The sequence below is a fragment of the Tursiops truncatus genome, chromosome 9 (genome assembly GCF_011762595.2).
Source record: "Tursiops truncatus isolate mTurTru1 chromosome 9, mTurTru1.mat.Y, whole genome shotgun sequence".
Taxonomy (NCBI): Eukaryota; Metazoa; Chordata; class Mammalia; order Artiodactyla; family Delphinidae; genus Tursiops; species Tursiops truncatus.
In genome coordinates, this window is record NC_047042.1 from 62,784,854 (window position 1) to 62,804,457 (window position 19,604).

Consider the following 19,604-nt stretch of genomic DNA (forward strand, 5'->3'; position numbering starts at 1 on the left):
TAAGTGTTAGTTGATGAAAGCAGGAACTTTGCTTTGTTTATTGACATAACTCTGGTACCTAGAACAGCCCTTGGCACACTGTAGACACAATTGCACTCAACAAGCGTCCTCCAGAGGGACGGGTAGCAAACTAATCTAATCATATGCTTCCTTTTATGCCTATACAGGAAAGGGGGCTGTGCAAGGGTAGTAGGTTCCAGGGCCTGGTGCATATCCTGAAGGATGCTGCACTCTTGGTCTGTTGTGTTCTTCATTTCTCATGTTGTGTCATGCGGGAGCCAGGATAACAGCATAGCCAGGAAGATGATGCTAGTCAGAGTCATCTCAAATCTGAGTATCTTTACTAAGATCCCCAACATCACCGAGGGGAATCTCAGCACATGTGCCTCTTCCTCCTGCTCTCCAAGAATCTGACAAATGGAGCCATGATGTCAGTGAGAGCCTTCTGGAGAGTTTCAATCACAAGGCTTCTCTTAACACAAATATGCAATTTCTTCTTTGGGACCTGCTTCTCCATGCCTGTAATCAATTTTAGCCTAAGAGAGGACAGAGGTAAGATTGTCATCAGAGCACTGACTTCAGATTTCAGATTCTTGCATGAAGCCAAACCCTCAGGAAAGGAAAGAAGAAAGGCAAGTAGGTGCCTCAGTGTTGGGTTGGGGAAGTAGCTGGTGAGAAATGTAAGTACCTGGCTAAGTACGCAGATGCTATATGAACTGAGGTAGTGGCCTACCATGGGGGTGGGCATATATGGTCCATGGCCCAAGTCTGGCCCACTGCCATTTTTTGTAAATAATGTTTTATTGGAACACAGCCATGCTCACTCCTTATGAATTGTCTAAGACCACTTTCATGCCACAAGGACAGAACTGAGTACTGTGACAGATCCACAAAGACTAAAATGCTTACTGTCTGAAACTATAGAAAACATTTGCCAAGCCCTGATCTAGTGGGAAGAGCCATGTACTGGGAACCTGATTAATCAGGATTCTGGTCCCTGTGCTATAACTCAGTACTTATGTGAGCAACTGGTCTACCCTCAGTGAGCTTCAGCTTTTTTACCTTTTATATGGTACATAATTTGGGTTAATCTACATAAGTATATGTTAATTTAAAAGTTCTTAGCCTAAGGAGGTACTCAATACAGATTGGTTAAACATAAGAGAAAAATAAATTAAAATGTCATCAGAGTATACTCTTTGCTCTGTCAATTGCACAGGGTTACAGTGACAATCCAATGAAATAAAGACTGGAAAAATCCTGAAATCTGAGATTCCTCTCTCTGTGATCACTGAAGCTAAAGCCCAGACCTAGATCTCTGTTGTGTGCCCACAGCTGCACCACGAGCCCTGGGAAGAGGCAATGGCTCCACAGGCCACCTTCCCTGACTTGGGATATTGAGGTAGAGCCTAGAGCTGCCTCTTAGAATGTTCCCATGTTTATAAAAGGGACTTTCAAATGATTCCAACTCATACATGCAACAGGGAGGAACACAAAATTGGGGTTGCGTAGAGATGGGAGGGATCGTCTGAAGCCCATTTGCTCTTCCTGTGAGACTGTCCTCAGGGTGTGGTCTCTTATGATGTTTTTGTTGTCATTGTTCAGCTGTCCATCCTTTTTCTATATCTAAAATTTGGAAAAATCTTTGTTTTTTGTTTTGCTTTGTGTCTCCTACTCAAAGCACTCCTACCTATTCCTGGTGGTGTCAGTGGGGTACCTGGATTCAGCACCAACAGCATGGAATTTGCACTTAGAGAAAGCTAGCTTTATATTCCTGGTTCCTTATTAACATGTAGTGACCTTGAAAAAGTTGCTTAATCTTTCCAAACCCCTGTTTCATCAACTGTAAAATGAAGAGAATCCATCCTCATTAAATCCTCATGAGAATTTTAATGAGATTGTATACCTCCCCCCACTATCCCCTCCCCTGCCCCTTATAAAAATAGATCACTTACAAATTAGATGTTTTAAAGTCTGAGGCAGCCTATTGTCATTTCTAAGACGTAAATCTTGGCAGGCTGAGTGTCTGAATTTTTTAAAACTTTGCTAATATATATGTAGAATATATGGGGGAGTTTATCACTCACTTCTTTCAGAACAAGTTCCCACAGGTCTGAGGATATTTAAAACAGAAATGTATTTAAATGCAGACATAGATCATAGAAGGACAAAATCCTCAGAGGGAGTCAGATGAAACACAATTCAATTAGGGAGCAGATAGCCAGCAATCCCTACATGCCCTGGGCTTTCTCTTCACTGAAATTTCTCTGAAAGGCCTGTGCCAGGAGAACTGCAGAGAAGCCAGAAGTCCCTATCAATGTAAACTGAAAATTCTAGATACAGGAATGAATCACTTTTTGTTTGGCAAAGAACATCTTTACTTCAATGACTCTGAACCTAGGATTGTGATCTGGAAACCTCTGATAGGATATTATCATTATTCGGACCATGCTACGTGCATCACCCATTTGATGGCGCTCTCACTCCTTACAGATAAGCAAATTGAGGGTCAGAGAGATGGACTGATCTGCCCCAATATATGCAGCCAGTAAGGAAATGGCAGAGCCGGGAATTGAAAAGTCCATTTGACGCACATGATTTCCCCAGCCACCTTGAAGCCCTGACAGTATGGGAAGGAAGGATATTCTACTGAGTTCAAGCATCCTGCTTATTACCTGAGGGAGGAGGCAGGTAAAGAGGATTAAGCCAGCGGCAGTCATCGCCATGGCACATAAAGACAGTTGAGGAACCCATTTCCTTACAATGGGGTTTGAAAAACAAGTAGGAAGTCCTAGACCAATGGGACATGGAGACATGGATGTTGGTGAAGGAGGGGAGAGGTGAGCCTAAAGGGAGGACATCAGAGACACAGTCTGCCTTCCTCATTGCATCTTCTAGTTAGAGAAGAAAGAGGCTATGCTTTACAGTGAAGCAGCTCTTCTCTCAAAGCTCTGGTGGACCATTTTTCAGCTGTGGGACCCAGGGCATGGGGTCTGCAGGGGTATATTACTTCAGGGCAGGGGTTCAGGGAACCAGTAAGAGGTCAGCCAGGGAGCTGTGCAGTGCAGAGTCTTTATTACAGTGGGATTGGGTGTTGGTTCTCTACCAAATCCATCAATGTGCTCCATGAGAGAGGGCTAGAATTTAGATACTGGTCATGCTAGAGAGCCTTCTATAGCTGACAGTATACTACAAACAGCACCGATTATGTAAAAATGGACTTTTGTCACTTTTGCTGCTATTTTCCTGCAACTTCCCTATCTCCACCCTAGCTGACACTGAGTCACCAGAATCAGAGACAAATTGAGGGAAAGTAGCTGTTGGCCTAGGGAGTCAGGGCTTCAACATGTGAATTAAGGGGGAGAATGATTCAGTCCATAACAGCTGGCTTCCTCTGACACTGCACTGGCACAGGAACTGGGACGCCACCTTGTTACTGCCAGGTGGTGAAAGTCCATGTTCTCTGCTCAGCCTCCACTGACATTCTGGGGTGAGGGTAGAGGCACTTTATTACTACTGCTGCCAGGAGTAGAAATTGAAGCTTCCCACTAGACTTTTACTACACCCTACCTGGCCTCCACTGACACTGGGGAGAAGCCCCTTATTGCCACCATGTGGGTAGGAAGGTCCTAGTTCCCTACTCAGTTTTCTCTGATACCACCCCAGCATGGGAAGTTGGGCATCTATGTACAGCCTGGTGAGTGTAAACATCTATGCTTCCCAACTGGCCTTTGCTTGAAAGCAGTATCCCATCAATTTTAGAAGCAAATCGCTAAGGTCTGGCCCACATCCATGGAAAAGGGTATTACAAAAGGGTCAGAGATCATTAAGGATCTGAAAGTGCTTACCACAGGGAGTAGAGCATCGGTTAATAGTGCTTAACTAAAGGAATTACTCCCTCAAGTCAGAGCCTGTGAAAGAATGCAGGAATCTCCAGGTACAGGAACTACCTAAAATGGAATCACTAAGCTGGCATCAAAGAGGCTACTCTTTCTCTCACAGGCTGCATGATCTCAGGACACTTCTGCATCTCTGGTCTACTATGCTATTCTCAGCCACTAAGAAACTAGTCCAGATACGATACTGCATTACTTTATCTGGGTTTCCATGTGTTTTCTAGGATATGAAGTGTCAGAATTAGATAGACCATTTAGTAGCTCCACCATTTACTAGTTATGTAATCTTGGACAAATGACTTGACATCTCTGGATCTCCCTTTTTTCATCTGTAAAATGGGTATATAGGGAACATGATATGATCCTTGAGGTTGGCTGCAGAAAGAGAAGATAAATTCCCCACAGCAAATCCTCTTTTCCTTATCAGTACTGGATTCTTCTCATATTTAGCAAATATTTCAACTTACAGAAATGGCTGGGGCAGGGCAGAGAGCTGTGGATGTACAAGGAGGAGGGAGGCTCTAATAGAGTGAGCTAGATCTTTGCCTAAGAATTTGATCTTAACTCTTTAAAGCTTTTAAGAAAATTATAATTCCAAAGCTTTAGAGTTTCTTTGGGCCAAAACTTCCTTAGTCTCTATTGGTTGTGAAAAAATTCCATTCAAAAATAAGCCAGAATTTCTTCAGATAAGTAGCTAGGTTTCTCATATTATTATTTGGATAATATACAGATGGAAGTTCCTGATCTGCTAAATAATTTGGAAAAACTCAGGTGACATGGATACACCAGGAAGAAAAACAAAGTGATATTAAAAATAAATGACTGGAATTTTGTTTCTACGTAAGATGGAATTTTAGAGGGCAGACCAATTTTTCTTCTAAGAACAAAACAAATCAGGTTAAAATATAAGAATAATTGGTTTAAAGGCAATCAGCGGTGCTTTGTGACCGCCTGGAGGGGTGGGATAGGGAGGGTGGGAGGGAGGGAGACGCAAGAGGGAAGAGATATGGGAACATATGTACATGTATAACTGATTCACTTTGTTATAAAGCAGAAACTAACACACCATTGTAAAGCAATTATACCCCAATAAAGATGTTAAAAAAAGAAAAAGGCAACCGGGATCTGCTGAAACAATGAGGATTTAAAGGGTTAAGACAGAGAAGTGAGCTGAAAAATCTGTTGCTTTTTTTCTGTGGCCATTTGACTGATTCTGGCAGGAAAAGATGCTGAGCATCTCAACTGGCTCAAGGAGAGAACCAGGAAAATGGGTGACAGAAAGAAAAGAAAATAATGAGAAATGAAGAAAAGAACATAAGAGTCACAGGGACAGAGCCAAAGTTTCTAGTATTCATGTGACTGGTATACTTGGAGAGTAAAGAGACAATGAGGTAGGAACAATGTTTGAAGAGTTAATGGTTGAGATTTTCTAAAACGTAAAAGATGTTAACTTATAGATCTAAGACGCATTGTAAACTCTGAGCAGGATTTTTCAAAGAGCAAACATACCTAGGCACTTCATTATCAAATTTCTAAAAACCAAAGACCAAAAAAACCATCACTTTCAGAGAAACGACTGTTAAGACCAACAACTAGAGAGGCCAATGGGTTTTAGTATTGATACTTTCCTATTTTGCTAAAAGAAAATCAATGCCAACCTAGAAGTTGATGCACAGTGAAAGTCTACTTACAAATGAAGCCAAATGTATTTCTGAAAATATGTTTTCAGAAAAACAAATTCTGAGATATTTTATTGCCAGGAAACATGCACAAAAGGGGATTCTTCAGATAGAGGAAAATGATCCTAGAAAGAAGCATGAAAATGCAGAAAAGAATGGAAAAGCAATAGGAAGGGTAAATATATGGGTAAATAAATATTGACTGTATAAAATAATAGTCACAATATCCTATTTTGCACACACAGTGAATTAAAATGCATTACAACAATACACAAAAGATGGGAGGAGACGTGAATGTAAATACAGTGTTTCAGGGAAACTTAAAAAGTAAAAATTTCTATTAGAGAATTAAGTATGCATGTTGTAATTTCTAGGATAACCACCAGAAGAATCATAAAAACATTGTATAACTAAGATATAATAGAGAGGAAAATTGGATGATAACAAAGGAAAAAGATGACTGCTCTTCTGCACTTTCAGGTGGACATTTTTGTCTCTTAGAAGGTTGGGTTTTTTTGTTTTTTAATTCAGGAAAACTTCTTAAAGGACCTTCTGAATGTGAAACAACAGAGCCTTGGATTAGTTTAGATGGGAGAGAAATGAGAAAACAAAGATATAATGTATTCCACATAAAACGTCATACAGAAATTTGTGAGTTTTGCCCTGGAAGTTGAGGTGATCAAATGAGTCCTAAAAAGAGGGATTATAAAAATATGGTGAGAGGCCAGTGGCTCAGGTGGGATGTGAATGGGGAGAAACATTTTGTGGCTGAGTTTGTGTTCTCTTCAAACCTTCATAAAATTGTGGAATGCACAAGTGTAGGTGAACCAAAGAGGAAAGGCTGCACTCTCCACTTGGGATTAATCTAGCAGAGTGAGAACAGCAGCTGCAGGAGGTGAGACAGTGAAGAGATGCTGAGAGTTTAGCCAGAGCTCCAAATCACAGCAAGCAAGCCCTGAGTGAACAATAGCGCTCTGGGAAATTCTCTAAAATCCTTACGATTTGACCGTGTATATGTTGTGGGATGAAGGGGTCACTGAACTTCCCTTGGTAGTGGGGGCTTAAGCGTTTTTATTTGAAAATTAAAGTCCCCAAGAGAACAGAAGAACTTCGAGGCAGCTGGCTCTGCATAGAATGTGTTTCTGCCTGTTGTAGCCCTCAATAACTTCTACTATTATCATTACAGCCTCTGCAGAAAATAAAGTGTTTTTGATTCAAGTCCTCTTCCATCTCCTCTCCCCCTCTCCAGTCTCCACTGAACTGAATGGATGATGTTAAGTTAGGGACATCTGTCGAGAATTGAAGGTGGAGGCTTAATTATTACAGACAAAAACCACTAATGAGGAAACAACATTATCTTTCACACATGAAGCTGTTTTGATGGAAACGAATTTATGGCGAGTATTCTATCCTCCAGGCTTCATTATAAAGGGCCTCTGTCCTCACGACTTTTCCCCTCCTCCTTCCCCTAACATTTCTCTATTTTCATTAGCTCAATCTCACAGGAAATCAGAGAGCAGATAGTGTTCTCCACACATTTTATAGGAAAGGAAGCAACGGGGCAGCCAGGATCGGCTCCAGGCAAAATCACCACATTACAATGCTTTCTTTGGGCACCTCTCACTTTTCCTTTTGGCTGCCTTCTCCTCTTATCTTTCTTTTCTCTGTCTTTCTCCCATCCTCTCCTTGCCATCTACTGCCTGACTGGTTGAAGCCTCTCTTCTGCTCTCACCTAATCAATCCTCTTCCATGCTCTTCATTTACTTGTAAATAAGAATCTGACCTGGACCAGGGTGCTGGCAATCTGGATTGAACACAAGGGTTTTCCTGCCTGCAACTGAGGAAAGGATGAGTAGCCTTCAGGAAGTGGGGGTCTGGGAGGTAATAAGGTTCAGAAATCAAAGCTCCATGGCAGAAAAACATCCGGTGGGACTTCCAGGTGCTATCACAGGAGAAGATGGGAAACACCAATCAGAGACCGAGACACAGAAAATTATAGTTCAATAGCCCTCCCCGTCCCTGTTTTCCTAATGCTTTTCTTTCCCAGATGTTTTCCTATAGAATCAGCAATAAAACCCATGCGCTGGCCTTTGCAGCCCTGGGTGGGCCTGGCTGAGGCCACTCTGTTCTGTGCCAGTGCCCGGCTCCAGAGAGGACCTCTAGGAGTAAACTGGGTGGCGGCAGCTCCAGAGTAAGGAGGAGAAGGAGGTAGGGGACTCCTGGTCTCTGCGGACTGTGACACAGGAGAGGAGAGAACTTAGTGTAGGGCTAGGCAGCACATCTCTCCTTCTAGCCCGAATCCGTCCGAAAAGCGCCAGGTCTTTTCATTTTTGTATTCTCATTTCTTCCACAGACCTTGACATATACCATAGGGGCTCAAAACTGTGAATGGAGTGAAAGAATAAAGGAATAGGTAAATGAAGGATACACCTTTCCCCTAAAGTGATTTATGTCAATATTGTACTCAGTATGTGTTGATCTCCAACAGTTTGGCCCGTGGGGTTTGTACATGGTAGCTCCCTATTCCTTTTCATGCTCACCTCTCTGTTGACAACTGTCAGAACCAAAGCAACCACTGTGTCCTGTGTGTCTGTTCCCAGAATCAGGGGGACAGACTGAGGACAGGAATCCAGGAGGACCAGTAGCAGAGGCCAACAGTCTGAGTAATCTGAAGGCTGGGTGATGGAGAGTGAGCTGGAGAGGGCGGGTGGTCCCATTGAAGGCCAGCTGGACATGGCAAGTATCTGGGGCAATGCCACCGATTCTGTCACTCTTAGGATGCCTGACCTTGGGCCTTGTTAGATGAAGCCATCCAGCCATAGCAGCAGTGGCAAGGCAAAGCTCACGTGGGAGACAAGATGGGGAAGTCATATGTGCTTCCTGTCACGTGCCAACTCCCTTCCACTGGTAGAGGTTAGCTGGAGGACTGGCCATGGGAAATGAGGAGATGGGGTCTCTGGCTGTGAATCTGCTGATTCTCTTAAGGCATCTGAATGTCTTTTACCTGTCAGACTGCCAGATCCACAGTGGCATTCGTGAATATTTCAAACATCAGACGATTCTATTCTGAGTGAAGTGACACATTGTGAACAGTGAATAAATCAACTTCACTTTCCCTTAGTGGTGAGTGGGGAGGCACGGAGGTCTCACAATTATGAGCGTTCCATTTGGAGCTAAGATCACTTTCATGTATGGGAATAGAGAACTCCAGAGATGGATCTGACAGGGGTAGTGCTCAGAGCTCCCCCAGGCCAGGCTGGAGCCAGCACGACCCCTGGGCCTCAGGTAGGGTGCATGCTGCTTGGCTAGAGTCTGATAGCTTACCCAGGCCAGCAATCTTGAAACAGCTCTCTCCCTGCTGAGCCAGTCCTGCTAACAATAGTTACTCACACGCCTTGTCATCATTACTCCCAGACTGCTAAGGAGAGTGTCAGCTCTACCTTTCTTTAGTTCTTTTTTCTTTTTTCCATGGCCCGACGAATAGGCTTCCAGAGGAGACTAGAAAAGCATGTCTTGTTGCTGGATGATCGCACAGCAGCTCTGTTTTTCCAAACTGATGGCATGGCTTGCCAAGAATGAATTACATATTTTCACAGAATTATTTGCTTTGCTCCTAATCAGCTCTGTAAATGATTTTCCTTCCTCCCTCTTGTTTAACACACTGGCCCCCTTGGTCAGGCACCTCAGGCTAGGGTTTTGGGGAAAGGAAGAAATAGAAGGCCATGAGAGGCCCTTCTAGCAAGCTAGTGGGGAGAATGGAGAAGTCTGGGCTGAGGGCCACTTTGGCCTCGGAGCGGTAGGTAGGACAGAAGACACATGGGTGCTCCTCCAAGGCTACGGTGATGGAGTTGCTGGGAAGCAAGGATCTCTGGGTCATTGGCTCAGGGTCACAACAAAATCACCAATGGGAGTCACAGATGCCAATGCTGCGACTTGTTCCTGCCGGAAGATCCTGGTAGGCCAGCCCCACTTCCCTGGCTCAGAGGAGAAACTTCCTAGGGTGTCTCACTCACTGTGAGCTTCCTTCTGGTGGCCCTCCAGCCTTGCCATGGTGACCATCTGCAAATACCTTGACAGGGCTGAGTACAAGGCATTCCTGCTGCTGTGAATGCTTCCCTCCTCTCTGTTCTGGGAGAGGCAGTGGGTTCTCTTTTCCATTCCAGCAGGCTCCATACAGAGAGAATGGGAAGAACCTCTTTTTCTCCAGGAGTGTCATACTGTCTTGAAATCATAAAGCAGCTCTACCTGTGTCCCCTCACGTCTACCTGCTTCTTTAGTTATTCTTTCCATTATAGTTTTCTCTTCTGAGGACTCATGCAGCCCAGTGGGAACCAGGCTGGAGGCCAGTCTGAGTGACATGGCTTTGGGCCATACCCATCTTCCCTCTTCTCTGTCCTGGGGATCAGCCCCTCACTGAGATTTGCACATGGCGTTCTCCACCAACTTGGCATTGTTCTCCACTAGGACATTGCTCAGCTTGTTCTCCTGCCATGTAGGGAGTCTTTTGGAAGGACTATTATTTTTTTTAAAGCATCCAGGATGTGTGTTTCTCCTAAACTTCCTCTTTCTCTCACATGAACAGGTCATCGCTGGGCTAGTCCTACCAGTCCAGACATCTATGAATAGTAGAAGACTCATGAATTGGTTAAAGTAATATCCTATGACACTTACGCCATGGCACTACTCTACTACTAATGGTGGATATGGGTAATGGAGCATGTCTCTCCTGGTAAGCCTCAGAATCCTTCTGAACACCATGCATCTGACTGCTATTACCAGTCCATTGGAGTTGGTTCTTATGATGACATCTTTTAATCTTCCTTACCTTAAGCTCTGAATTGTATCTCCCCTCCATCTAACCAACACACCTATGCATGCTCAAAATTAACAGGTACTGAATGTCTGCTTGCACATGACATTGACCTTGATAGGATGTACTCTCTGCCAGGGAGCTTGCAGTTTGTCTCAGATACATTAAAAAGGTGCAAGTATACTTTATTGGGGGTGAGGGAAATGCTGGAGCACTACTTTATTAAGGCTGGAATTTGTCTCTTTTCAGAATTGATGAACACGTCTCCTGTTACTATTCATTCGTCTCTGGGAGGCTGTATTCTAGAAGTTATTGGTCCAGATAAGTTGTAACTATCCTGGGAGGCAGAGAGGACAACCTGAGCTGTATCTCCTACAGTAAACTGTCATAACCTGGCCAACCCACAGCCATAAGAGCAGCTCTAATAACCGCAGGTCCTGCCATGTGGACGCTTTCCCCCAACACACAGAAGACAAGGGAGGTGATGATTTGCAGCTCCATTATTTTCAAGAGTTACCTTGTATTTTGGATACATTAATAGGTGCTAAAGGGTGGGGAATTAGGTAAACAAAATAGAAATTTAATATGTGAAATAGCTAAAAGATGTTTTCTTCTTAATGCATCAAACAAATAACTACAGAAGCAAGCAAAAATAAATAACATAAAATCTTCAGTTCTAGTTTTTCTCAAAATCCAAGTCTCAACTACGTAGCTAACAGCTTAGGAATCAGTTCCTTCTGACTTTTCCACCACAATCCCATTACTGCATGGGTTCTCTGGACTGATGTTTGGGACTTTTAAGATTTGACTGCATTTCTTCCCATGCCTTTTCATGCTCCTAGCACTTCTGTTTCCAGTCTGGTGGCTTCGCTTGGGCCCTGCAGGCTAGACCCATGTTGCACTCAGGGACTGTAAGAATCCCGGGCCTCAGATCTGCTGATTCTCCTCTGACACCGGACCTCCCCCGACGTTTGCCTGGTGCCTCTGACCCAGCCCACAGCTTTGTCCCGGACCTTGTGACAGAATCCCCGCCTGACCTCTCTGCCCATTGCTCCAGTTGTTCCAGGGTTGGGAGCTGGGGCTCTGTGCTGAGTGTTTCCAGCTCAGCCTAGGGTTCCTTCTCAGGCCCAAGTCAGTCTCCAACTCTCTCCAGGCTTCAGCATGACTCCCTCTTTCCAATATCAGTTGCTCCCTATTCCCTGCAGTTGGGGATAGGATGAAAATGTTGCTTCTCCAGCTTTTCCTTTGCTTTCCTGTCCCTGAAAACAAATTCACACACTCTCCCTTAGATTCTTACTCTTGAGAGGTGGACCCATTTATTCAACATGGTAGCACCTTATAATTTATTATTTTAAGTGGGGGCAATTTTGAGAATTAAAGGGATGTTATTAATAACTATGCCAGAATAACAGGAATAAACAGGGACTATTATAGGCAACAGTTACATTCTTATCCTGACCTTGCCTTTAGCAGCCCATATAGAGCAAATGTCCCATGGCCAGTGGCTGTATCTGGGGTCATTTCTCTTGGAAGTGGTAGATGGATGTGACAGTCACCATATGGCTTTAAACTCAGGAAGATCTTGGTGCAACTCTTGGATTGACTCTTTCTAAATTCATGGACCTTGAAAAGTAGTTTCTTTGGTGACTCTCAGTTTCCCTATCTGTACAATGGTTATAATGGTAACTGTCTCAAAGATGGCTTTAATGATTAAATAAGATAACATATAAAGCATCTGACATGGAATACTTCAATGAGTTCTAGTTTTCATTTCTTTATCTTTCTCCTAATGAAACCCATGAAGCATGCCAACTCTGTTTCTACTTCCTTTCCTTTAGAGGGAAGATGGTCTGTGATCTGCTACTCAGTATTCTATCTTAAAATGGATTCCCAACTTTGCATTCCTAACATCTTTTAATGTACCATATAAAAGGGCTGAAATTCGATACATTAAGTGATTTTAATGTATGAGACAGAGAGATTTAGCTTATGATCCAAATATGCATGAGCATAAGATGCATTCAGAGGAAGATATTGCTAGATGATAAAAATGAAAAAGATGAATCCTGTGCTGGGGCCTGATTAAATGACTGAGAAGATGGCTAATGGTCTCAGATTGAAACCTTTAGCTCCAGACCACTGGTTTTAATTCCACATTGAAAGCTATTATGCCCACTGCTGGCTGCTAGGAGAAGAGACTGACTACAACCAAATGTAATTGCTGTGGAGAGTGTGGTCTCAGACAGAAGTCCTGTGCCCTTGAATCAGTCTCTCACATTCTCTCAACTTCAGTTTCCCTACCTGTGAAATGGACACAGCAATATGAACTGAACAGGATTGTGGTGAGGATAAAATGTGAGGCCTGGCAGTGTCTGACTGTCAAATACAAGCTGAAATGGGTTAATGAGTTAGTTTATTTTTATCTCTTTAGGAATTTGAATTTAATCTGAAAAACCATATACCCTTGCAATTCTTCTTTTAACTTCAACTAGATTTTTCTGCAGAATTTAGTGAAAATTTCTTGTTTTTAGAGCTTTGGGGCCTAGATCTGTAACACCAACTGATTTCAAGTGAGAAGTTAGGAAGCAACTGATTAGAAATCCCCAAGATCCTCACCTGACCTATTTAAACCATTGCCCCCACCCCAAATACTAGCTTTGTGGGACTTTAATAGTTTTTCCCTCAAAAATAAGATGCATGTTCAAATGTCTTTGGGCAATGCTGGGTAAATAAAATGAAACAGATTTCTTTATTGCACAGCTTTTAAAATATTTAGCTGATCCAATATGCATCTCCAAGATGGGGCCATGTACCATATATTGTCTCCAAAATGTGCTTAACCATGGTCCCCATATTTTTTGTGGGATATTTTTAGACACCAATGGTCCTTGGCATGCTTTGGCAAGCACTCTTCTAATAATTTTTATGGATTTGGAAAAAATGTTTGCATTATAAAATTAAGCAAGAAAGCAAGCTACTAAATTTCATGTACTGTAAAATCACAATTATGTTAAAATGTATGTAAGAGCCTGCAGGAACTATATCGAAATATTAACATTTTAATTAAAAGCAGTAATCTCAGGGGGAAGAATTTGGCTATTTTTTTACATCTATTTTACTTACCCTATATTTTCCAATTTTTCTACAATGAACATGTATTATCTTTATAATCCAAAAATTTTACTTTTCTTTTTTTTCTTTTGGTTAAACAATACCAGAAGGGATTGTTTCTTTTCCAACTACAATGTTGGATCCACCTGAGTGAAGTATGCCTTTCATTGCATCCTGAGAAGACAGAAGAACCATAAAAAGCCTTAAGAAGCCCTTAAGGAATTTTGAGGACTATAAAAGTAAAGATTATAAACCAAAGAAAAATACACAAAGTTGTAAGAGCAGTAAAGAGAAAAGTGAGGGCAAGGGATGTTGAGTATCTAAAGAGAAAATATAAGAAGCATAGCCTTTCCCGGAAAAGAAAAGAAAATTCACCGTCAAAAACAATGGCAAGTTTCTGTGAGAACCCAACAAGGTAAGGAAGAAACTCACCAATAGCCCGGAGACACATGGCTGACAGGAGCGTCCTAGACCACAACCCGTCTTCCTGCCTGAAGCCAGACCACCTCTGAGTCATCATGGGACTGTTTACATAAGGATAATACCTGGGATCTGTTTACATGTGAGCTCCTCAAACCTGTGTCAGAATCCTGAACAGGTTTGTCTCCTCAAGGTCCCTTTGTAAATTTTGTCTGAATTTTCTTATTATGTGCATGGCGCAGAACGGTAACAGCAGTAATAATGACCATTTTATTGAGTGTGTTAGGTGCTCTGTGTGCAATCATGGTATTAAATTCTCCTAACAAGTCTGTGAGGCAGGTCCTGTTATAAGCCCCACTTTCCAATGGAGGAAATGGAGCCTTAAGAGAGTTTGCAAGGCTAGTAAGGAGAGAAGTCTAGTCAGGCTGGCCCTGGAGCTTACATATTATACACTACATTATACTGCTCTTTGGGACTTCATATATTTTAATTAAGGTAGGCTGAGTGAATAAATGGATGTATGAATAAATGTCCGAGTAAATGGATTCATAAGGGGGAATATGAAGGCAAAATGCCCAGTCTGAACCTGAAAAGAGGGTTTATATCTTGTTTGATTCCTGAAGAAAGAGAACAGCAGCTGCCCCTTGGCCCCTGACCATGTGCTCTTGGAAGTGAAAGCAGAATAAATGGAAGACATCCTGGTTCAAACCCCAACTCTGTCACAAGGCCATTCTGTTCATCACAGTATCCCCAGTTTGCAGCAGAGTGGACAGTACAAATCAGGAGTTGAAAATATTTGATGAATAAAGAAATGAAAGAATATGATGAGGTATATGAAAGCATCTGTTGGTTTCTGGCACAAAGAGCTCAACAAATACATTTGAGCTAGGATGGAAAAAGAGAAAAAAGACAGGAAGGGAGAGGAGGCAGGAGTAACAGGAGTGCTCTTGAGGCATGGTCCTTCCTTGGAGCTGAAGGGAACAGAATTAGGCAAAATTTACTGGGTTCTTGCTTCCCCAAGTTCTCTATCCTTGCCCAAGCCCTGGTACAGAGAAGGACAGATGTCAATCTTTTCCTTGGATATTCAGAAAGGTCCACAGTAAGGAGAATAAGTGCTGTTTGACCCATTTATTTCTTCCCTTCCTCCGTCTCTTCCTTTCCTTCCATTTTCTTTTCAGTTTGGAAATGTCCTGTTTTATAACCCCATTCAAAAACTATGTACAATTGGCAAGAGCAAAGTCACATTTGGACCTCTGGGTGATGGCATTTGACAAATATGATTTCCTGCTTTCAAGAAAATTAACTTTGGAAAGATGTCTTTCTTTTTTTGTATTGGGGGTGAGGATCTTTGGAGTGCCCTCAAAAGACTTCTTGCATAGGCACTGGCTCTTAAAAAGATTAAAACAAAAAATTTAAGCTAATGAGAGGACACATTTGGAGCCTATTCCACATGGTTTTTGTATTGAATGAGGATTTATAAGCGTGGCAGAGCATCTTGAGAGTTTGGTTGACCCCCAGATATTTGAAATATGATTTGAATTGCTTGCCCAAACTGTTTTGTCCTAGTCCTGAGTCAATAACTGATAAATGATCTCCCTCCCTTCCTTCCTCCCTCCCTCCTTTCCTTCCTTCCTACCTTCCCTCTTTCTTTTTTTGGGGGGGTGGGGTGGGAGGGGAAGTAAAGTTGAGATGTCTAGAGCTCTTTAGGTGGGCTCTGATTTTCTCTTTTGCAGCTGTCATTCATTTTTACTTGGTAGGCAATCTGAAGTAGCCTATGTAGCATTTTTACTAGGATTTGATGCTTTATATCTCTGTCAAATTAACTATCTGAGCCTCAGTCTCCATTTTTATAAAATGAATATCAAGTGCGTACAGTATGGGATTGCCATATTGTTGTATTAGGTGAATAGCTCGTGCCAAGCTCACAGAGTAGTGAGGCAGATTAATGAAAAGACAGTGAAGGGAGTCATGCTGTTCATACATCGAAACATGATTGTGTCCTTCAGTTCTACACCACAGAGTTGTTTTATGGGAGATCTCTAATCACAAAGATCTCTTGCAGCAGCAGCAGAATGTGCTAGAAACATCTGGATTTGAATCCTGCTTCCACTACATATAACTGGTAAGTTACTTACCTCTCTGACTCAGTTTACTCACATGTACAATGTAGATAGCAGTGCCCAAAGGCATTATGGGAGGATTCAGTTGGTAACTCAGAGTGTATCAGATGCTTCCCTCTGTGGACAGTCCATTGTAGGTGCTCAATAAATGCTCTCCGCCTCCTCCTCCACTTCCTCTTTGTTTTTCTCACAAATGGAAATAATTGTAGGATTCTTACTTGTAGAGTTGTTATAGGATTAAAAGTAAAACATTTAGATTAGTGCATCTCACAGAGTAAATGCTGCATTGGTTAATCTTATTTTATATTCATACGGCACTTCTGTGATGGAGACAAGGCAAGGCAAGTCTGTATAAAAATCTTTTCCTATTTGGATATAGACCAGAAATGCAAATAAAGGGAAATAAATAGCTCATGTACCTTAGTTGCTTTTTTCTTTCAGGCCATTTGGTTTTTTGGTTGTCTTCCCGAGACATTTCAAGGTTGGTCAACTTAACTTGGAAATACTTAAATAAACTATGTTGGAAAACATTTTCCATTCTGCCCTGGCCAGATTCCCTACTCTAGGGCTGATCCCAGATGCTACTTATATCCTTGGTCCGTTTATTGAAATGCATTGTCTGAAACTCAAATATGAGGGGCTACAAATGAAGAAAAGATGCCCAGTGTCCACAGGGCACGGCCTAAATGACATCCATGCTCAATGAGGAAGACTGAGCCTTTGTGTGTATGTCTTCCCTGTGTGTTTCACAGCTGAATATTCATAGCTGGCTCCTCAGCATGGCCCCATGGACTCATGCCTACTTTGGCATGGGTGTAGTGGGAGTGAGGGAATGATTTGGAGCCCCTGGTTTCATGACTTGCAGGCTGTGTGATTTCAGACAAATGAGTCAGGCTCAGTTTCCTTTCCTGAAAATGTTCTAAAAAATGCCTACCTTAAGGGTCTCCCTGAAGACTAAAGGGAACAAATATAAGAAAGCACATAGCAAATTGTAAAGAGTTCTGTAAACGTGGGGCCTTTTGCTCTGTGGACTATTTAGGTCTGTTCCTTTCTTCTGCTTTTCCTCCTTTTCTGGCTTCCTCCCCACTTGTATGCTTTTACAACTGCCCAGAAGTTTCTGTGAGCAGCCCCCTTCATCCTGCCTGTGTGGCCCTGTCTCCCTTTGAGTTTCATTGGCAAAGAGACTGGGCCAAGGCAGCAGCTGAGATTGGAGATGGGTGGGGGGCTGGGATACCTGCTTCCTGCTGCCTTTTTTGGAAGCAGATAAATGAACAGTGGGAAGTGTTTGCAGTGACTTGGGCAGAGCTGAAGCAGAGCAGAATAAGGTACCTGGGGTGGTGGGATCCTAAGAAATGTAGGCTTCCCCTGTGGGCCTGAAGTGGGCAAGCAGTTGGGAGGAAAATTTCTAGACCAGTGCTGGTAAAGTCTATGATTTCCTCTTATATATAATATACAATGTAAGTCATCCTGTGATTTTGTTCTCTTTTCCCTGCATGAATCATTCTTGTTCAACCTGGTCCTGGGGACCTTTCAGCAATGACTAGAAGAGTCCTTGTGGCATTATTCAATATGGTGGAACAACAGGTCATCTTGAAGATCTGTGTAATTTACGTGAGTGTGGCAGAGAGTGTATTATACGTACAGGTGGTGTCTCCAGCACCGTAATCTACAGGCCTTTACCCTGTGTACCATGCCAAGCTGGAATCCATACACCCAGTGCATCCCCTCCGTCTCTTGGACCACCTCCACCACTGCAGTCCAAGCCACAACACTCCCTCATTTGCACCAGGCCAATGACTTCCCAGCAGCTCCCCTTACTTCCATTTCCTCCTCCTTTAGTCCCCCTAGAATCAATTCTCCACAAAGCAGTCCCCAAGGAATGATCTTTAAAAAATGTAAATCAGATCATATCACTCTCCTGCTGAGACCCTCTAATGGCTTGAAGTAAAAATCCAAACTCGTTATCCTACCTTACAAACTTTTAAATCTGAGTCGTCAAATTTGGAAGCCACGGGCCACATGTAGCTACTGAGCACCTGAAATGTAGCTGATCCAATCCACAATGAGATGTGCTGTAAGTCTAAAATATAGACCACATTTTGAAGACTCTGTAGGAAAAAAAAGACTCTGTGTGAATGGAAATTATCTCCATAATCCTTACATTGATTTCATATTGAAATGATAATGTTTAGATGTTAAGTAAAATCTATTATTAAAATTAGTTTCACCCATTTTTCAATATATATTTGGCTACTACAGAATTTTCAATTATGCATGGTGACTTGCAGTATATTTCAATTGGACAGTGCTGATCTACATGCTGTGACCGTTGCCTGACTCTCTCCTGTTTTCTCTCATCCTCCTGCTTGTCCCTGAGCTCAGCCACACTGCTCTTCTTTCTCTTCAGTCACCAGGCAATGCTCTGTCCTATTCTTGGACATCTACTCTCACTGTTTACTCTGCGTGGAATGCTTCCCCTTGTCCTGAAAGGGATGGCTCTTTCTCTGCGTTCAGATTGGAGCTAAATGTCAGCTGCTCTGTCTCCTCTAAACGTCCTATCAGAGTGGCTATCCTATCACATTTTATTCCCAGAGCATTCTAGTTATTCTCTGCATAGCATCTGGCCTGGACTGATAACTTCTTTCCTCCTTTTCCTTTCTTTCATCCATTCTTCCTTCCTTACCTCCCCAACATAATGTCTACAGAAGCAGGTACTCTGTCTTGTTCATTATTGTATGCTGGTGACAAAAATAGATCCCGGCACGCAGCACTAAAACCAAATTTGTTGAATGAATGAATACACTTTTGACTCATAGGAGCCATGAAGACAAAATGGCCAGAGAAGCACTTAGGGCACATGTCTTACGTGTCAGAAATTGACAAAACAACTATATTGTCAATTTAACAGAATAACTCTATGCTACCTCATTTGGTTGGCAAACTATGGCCCGTGGACCAAATCTGGTCTGCTATGTGTTGTTGTAAATAAATACTGATTGGAACATGGCCACACTTATTTGTTTACATATTGTCTCTTGCTGCTTTTGCACTCCATGGCAGGGTTGAGTAGTTGCTAGAGAGACTGTATGGCTCGTAAAGCCTAAAATATTTACTGTCTGACCTTTTACATAAAAAGTTTGCTGGGGTAGTCAAAGGATGACTTGGAAGGGCTAGCGTCCCGTCAATAAGTCCATTATTCTTCTATGTAACCACAAAATCAGAGTAAAAGAGTGTGGTGCCCATGAAGCTTCAATACAACATCCTCAGTCTCCCCCTGCAACTATATTAGGAACCCTGAGCACCCTTCTAAAGACAAGATAGAGCTGCTTGGTGAAACCACCGCAACCCTGTGAGGGAGACAGTACCACGCATATTTGACAGATGAGTTAACAGAGATCCAAACTAGGTAAGACACAGAGCTGGGATTGAAATCCAGACCTGTCGCATCACTTAGCTACAGTAGTTTCAGAATTCCAAACAGGATGCCCTCTCCTCCTGCTGCATACACACTTAAAAAAATTCTCCTTTACTGTACAGCACAGGGAACTCTACTCAATGCTCTGCAGTG

The 19,604-nt window shown here is 42.5% G+C and overlaps 1 long non-coding RNA gene across 1 annotated transcript in view; it reads right to left on the bottom strand.

The window, feature by feature from the left end:
- LOC109548412 (uncharacterized) overlaps positions 1-19,604 on the bottom strand; it is a 62,361-nt gene that overhangs the window by 22,245 nt on the left and 20,512 nt on the right. The window contains exon 2 of the long non-coding RNA XR_002174491.3: positions 16,074-18,144. This is a non-coding gene — a long non-coding RNA (uncharacterized lncRNA). The remainder of the gene's footprint in view (positions 1-16,073; positions 18,145-19,604) is intronic.